The sequence below is a fragment of the Salvelinus sp. IW2-2015 genome, linkage group LG7 (assembly GCF_002910315.2).
Source record: "Salvelinus sp. IW2-2015 linkage group LG7, ASM291031v2, whole genome shotgun sequence".
Taxonomy (NCBI): Eukaryota; Metazoa; Chordata; class Actinopteri; order Salmoniformes; family Salmonidae; genus Salvelinus; species Salvelinus sp. IW2-2015.
Genome location: NC_036847.1, coordinates 26,127,280 through 26,133,026, shown reverse-complemented (window position 1 = coordinate 26,133,026; position 5,747 = coordinate 26,127,280). Strand labels below are relative to the sequence as shown.

Genomic DNA, 5,747 nt, shown 5'->3' with positions numbered 1-5,747 from the left:
TCTCACCTATTTCTCCTTCTCTCTCACCCCTCCCCTCCTTCTCTGCTCGAACCATCTTCTTGTCTCTTCCCCCCTCGCTTCCTCTCAACCCTCGCTCCTTTCTCTTCCACCCCCCTCCTCTCTGTCTCGAACCCCTTCTCCTTTCTTTTCACCCCTCCCCTCCTCATCTTCTAACCCTCTTCTCCTTTCTCTTCACCCCCTCCTTTTCTCCTTTCTTTCACCCCCTCCCCTTCCTACTCTTCTCAACCCGCTTCCTTTCTCTTCACCCCCTTCCTCTCTTTCTCAACCTCATCTCCTTTCTCTGCACCCTCCCCCTCTCCTCTCTACCCTCTTCTCCTTTCTCTTCAAACCTTCTCCTCATCTTTAACCTTTCTCCTTTCTCTTCACCCCTCCCCTCCTCCTTCTGCAACCTCTCTCCTTTCCTCTTCACCCCCCTTCCTCTCACCCTCTTCTCCTTTTTCTTCACCTCTCCCCTCCATTGCTAAAGTTGAAGTGGATGAGTGAGGGGGCCCAAAGGGGGGGGGTTTGCCAAACAGACAGTAGTGTCACTCAAATTGTGGGCACGACAAGGGCCATTACTGCCGGTCAGTGCCCATCCCAGCCAATGGAGTGTGAATTTTGGGACCGTGCACCTTGGGGACTGGGGAGAGTGCATGAGGACTGAGACATGCCGCCCGTCTGAGGGTGGGAGAGGAGACTGAGTCAAATGCCTTGCCTGATGGTGCTCACTCGGACTAATCACTAACAAGAGAAGCAAAGCGTCATCTCCTTTGTGTACTATGTTGGGGGAATTTCCCCAGCGGACATCAAATCAAATAACCGCACAAAATTCAGTACACACAACACCACACACACACACACACACAACACACACACACACACACACACACACACAACACACAACACACACACACACACACACACACACACACACACACACACACACACACACACACACACATACACCCTCCTCGAGCTAGCCTTGAGCCCTGAGCCAGAATGAGTGTGAAAGAAGTGACAGTTTAAAAAATATATATTTCACCTTTATTTAACCAGGTAGGCTAGTTGAGAACAAGTTCTCATTTGCAACTGCGACCTGGCCAAGATAAAGCAAAGCAGTGCGACACAAACAACAACACAGAGTTACACATGCAATAAACAAGTGTATCAATCAATAACACAATAGACAAAAAAGAAAGTCTATATACAGTGTGTGCAAATGGCGTGAGGAGGTAAGGCAATACATAGGCCATAGTAGCAAGTAATTATAATTTAGCAAATTAACACTGGAGTGATAGATGTGCAGATGATGATGTGCAAGTTGAAATACTGGTGTGCAAAAGAGCAGAAAAGTAAATAAAAACAATATGGGGATGAGGTAGGTAGATTGGATGGGCTATTTACAGATGGGCTATGTACAGCTGCAGCGATCGGTTAGCTGCTCGGATAGCTGATGTTTAAAGTTAGTGTGGGAAATATAAGTCTCCAGCTTCAGCGATTTTTACAATTTGTTCCAGTCATTGGCAGCAGAGAACTGGAAGGAAAGGCGGCCAAAGGAGATGTTGGCTTTGGGGATGACCAGTGAGATATACCTGCTGGAGCGCGTGCTACGGGTGGGTGTTATCGTGACCAGTGAGCTGAGATAAGGCAGAGCTTTACCTAGCAAAGACTTATAGATGACCTGGAGGCAGTGGGTCTGGCAACGAATATGAAGCGAGGGCCAGCCGACTAGAGCATACAAGTCGCAGTGGTGGGTAGTATATGGGGCTTTAGTGGCAAAACGGATGGCATTGTGATAGACTGCACCCAGTTTGCTGAGTAAAGTGTTGGAGGCTATTTTGTAAATGACATCGCCGAAGTCGAGGATCGGTAGGATAGTTAGTTTTACTAGGGTATGTTTGGCGACGTGAGTGAAGGAGGCTTTGTTGCGGAATAGACAGCCGATTCTAGATTTCATTTTGGATTGGAGATGTTTAATATGAGTCTGGAAGGAGAGTTTACAGTCTAGCAAGACACCTAGGTATTTGTAGTTGTCCACATATTCTATGTCAGAACCGTCTAGAATAGTGATGCTAGTCGGGCGAGCGGGTGTGGGCAGCGATCGGTTGAAAAGCATGCATTTAGTTTTACTAGTGTTTAAGAGCAGTTGGAGGCCACGGAAGGAGTGTTGTATGGCATTGAAGCTCATTTGAAGTTTTGTTCACACAGTGTCCAAAGAAGGGCCAGATGTATACAGAATAGTGTCGTCTGCGTAGAGGTGGATCAGGTAATCACCCGCAGCAAGAGCGACATCGTTGATATATAGAGAGAAAAAAGTTGGCCGAGGTTTGAACCCTGTGGTACCCCCATAGAGACTGCCAGAGGTCCGGACAACAGGCCCTCCGATTTGACACACTGAACTCTGTCTGAGAAGTAGTTGGTGAACCAGGCGAGGCAGTCATTTGAGTCTGACGATAAGAATACGGTGATTGACAGAGTCGAAAGCCTTGGCCACGTCGATGAAGACGGCTGCACAGTACAATATTATTTTGAGGTGCACCCGTGACCAGCTCGGAAACCGGATTGGACAGCGGAGAAGGTACAGTGGGATTCGAAATGGTCAGTGATCTGTTTATTAACTTGGCTTTCGAAGACTTTAGAAAGGCAGGGCAGGATGGATATAGGTCTATAACAGTTTGGGTCTAGAGTGTCACCCCTTTTGAAGAGGGGGATGACCGCAGCAGCTTTCCAATCTTTAGCGATCTCGGACGATACGAAAGAGAGGTTGAACAGACTGGTAATAGGGGTTGCAACAATGGCGCGGATAATTTTAGAAAGAGAAGGTCCAGATTGTCTAGCCCAGTTGATTTGTACGGGTCCAGGTTTTGCAGTTCTTTCAGAACATCTGCTATCTGGATTTGGGTGAAGAAGCTGGGGAGGCTTGGGCATGTAGCTGCGGGGGGTGTGGAGCTGTTGGCCAGGGTTGGGGTAGCCAGGAGGAAAGCATGGCCAGCCGTAGAGAAATGCTTATTGAAATTCTTGATTATCGTGGATTTATCGGTGGTGACAGTGTTACCTAGCCTCAGTGCAGTGGGCAGCTGGGAGGAGGTGCTCTTATTCTCCATGGACTTTACAGTGTTCCAAAACCTTTTGGAGTTAGAGCTACAGGATGCAAATTTCTGTTTGAAGAAGCTAGCCTTTGCTTTCCTGACTGACTGCGTGTATTGGTTCCTGACTTCCCTGAACAGTTGCATATCGCAGGGACCATTCGACGCTATTGCAGACCGCCTCAGGATGTTTTTGTGCTGGTCGAGGGCAGTCAGGTCTGGAGTGAACCAAGGGCTATATCTGTTCTTCATTTTTTGAAAGGGGCATGCTTATTTAAGATGGTGGGGAAATTACTTTTAAAGAACGACCAGGCATCCTCGACTGACCGGGATGAGGTCAATATCCTTCCAGGATACCCAGGCCAGGTCGATTAGAAAGGCCTGCTCGCAGAAGTGTTTTAGGGAGCGTTTGACAGAGATGAGGGGTGGTCGATTGACCGCGGGTTCCTCCACATACACCCAGCCTGGGTAAATCCTAGCTCCCTGTCCCCTACTTCATGATGACATGGAGTGATAGGGATCTTTGGCAGCACATTTGGCAGCACCACTCTCCTGTCTGGGTTGAGAGTGTGTGTCTGGGTTGAGAGTGTGAGTCTGGGTTGAATGAATCATTGCTGTATTACCTGGGTTTTACTCCTTATAAATCTCCTTTGTGAGGTAACGTCTAGATCTGCCGGAGGACAAACCGGTGAGAAATCAAGAACAGCCCACTGAAGCCATTTTCTCTTGTCAATGTAGCGTCATCCTCTCACAGAGCTTTTCTCTGAAGAGTTGGACCAATATATGATGATGATCATGTTGTAACAGCTAATCACATTTCATTCAGAAAACATTAAACAGCTCAATAAGGTGTGAGGACCATTGAAGCCAATCTGAACCCTCCAGGATCCAGGATTAGTTCAAGACAAAGTAGCATCACACCAAACAGCTACAGTACTGTATATGTCTCCACTTTCTTTATTTTAACAGCTGGAAGACAAAACCTAAAACAACAAACAACCACCTCACTCCTCCTTCTTCTTGCTTCTCTAGGCCTCGCTCCCTTCTTTTCTCTCTTCTTTTCATGTAGTGACCACAGATTCCATCTGGTGGGCTGAATGTTTTCTAACCTCTGTCCAGATCCCCCAATAAAACTCTGGTTTCCTTTCACTTCATGACTTGCAACTCTTTCTAAACCCCCCTCTCTTTTCTCTCCGTTCCCTCTCTCTCTCCCCTATGTCCTCTATTTCTATAAGGACCACATAAGTGTTTGGCCCAACACAATCCCAGGGAATTGTTTTCTTTCTTTGAAGGAGAGGACAGGGTGGGGAGGGGGTACATAGCGAGTCGATTGAATCCGCCTGCTTCTCTTTCCACTGACCGCTGGCTTGCTGTGTTCCTCTCCCCTTTGTTCCCCTCACAATACGAGCCTGAATAACTGTCTCCATATGTGGGAGAAGAGAGGGGGATGAGCAGGAGGGATGTTTGGCTAACGGTCTCTGGCCAACACAAGTAGGTGTTTTCACTGTCTCAGAAAGACAGGATAGACAGTGGAGAGGAGATACTCCCCTCCTCACCCACCCAGCCCCCTCCCTGTAGGGGCTGTCAAACAGGAAGTGGTCGTAGCGGAGTGGGCCGCAGTGAGCCATGAAGACACATAGTTCAGTTCTGAGGCGGCTGATTCAATCTCTCTCACAATGTGTGTGTGTGTGTCTCTCCCATCTCATGCTTATTTAGAAAAAGAGAGAACAGAAGAGAAGAAAGACAAAAGATGGAATGGCAGGAAGTGGGTTTGGTTTACTTTAAAAGCGGCATAAGTGTTTAATGTTTAGACAATGGCGTGTGACAGACGAAGGAGAGAGGGAAAGAGAAACAGAGGAGTGGAGAAGAAAACAGCGTGATCCTGAGAGCAAGAATATAATATGGCCCAAGATGTGATTTCATGTGGAAGGGTAAAGATAAACAGTGTCAGGACCAATGTAGCCCAGGCGGGGTTCTGGTACACACAGACGCAGTAAACCCCACAGCAGAGAATGTGGTCATCTGTCACGACTTCCGCCGAAGTTGGCTCCCCTGCCTGTTCGGGCGGTGCTCGGCGGTCGTCGTCACCGTCCTACTAGCCGCCACCGATCCCTTTTTCGTTTATCTGTTTGTTTTGTCTTTATGTTACGTGTGTCTGTTTTAGGTAGAGGTGTATTTATTTTTCTAATTACTTGGCACCCTGTGTTTTGGGTTATTCAAGTTGTTCGCTGCGCCCTGTATGTTTGGGCTTATTCATTTTTTGTGTGCTATAGTAAAGGAGCACTTTTCGCAATTGGAACTCTCTGCGTCTGATTCCTTCACCCACCTAGTCCCGCGTGACATCATCATAAGCCTAGGCTGGCTGGGTGTTGTCATGATCAAACTGCCATTCATTTTCTTATGAGTCATTTGTTTGAAATCCAGCATAATGTCTAATCCCCTGGAGGGATACAGTTCTCCTACACTGGCACACGCAGGCAAAGGAATTGTTTCTGTATCTAGAATCCACTCCAGGAAAAAGCCCAGGCACTACACGGTATTGTCAGTAAGACAAAACATTTTATTTTTTAAATAAAAAGACTGTACTATTGTACAGTTTGCACAACGGCTGAATCGTCCCAGCATAACATCAACATTAGGGTTGACTAGTTGAACATTACC

At 47.3% G+C, this 5,747-nt stretch overlaps 1 pseudogene; it reads right to left on the bottom strand.

Annotated features, from left to right (window-relative positions):
- Positions 1 to 4,714, bottom strand: part of LOC111966117 (plexin-A2-like) — a 90,088-nt pseudogene extending 85,374 nt beyond the window's left edge.
- Between the last annotated feature and the right edge of the window lie 1,033 nt (positions 4,715 to 5,747).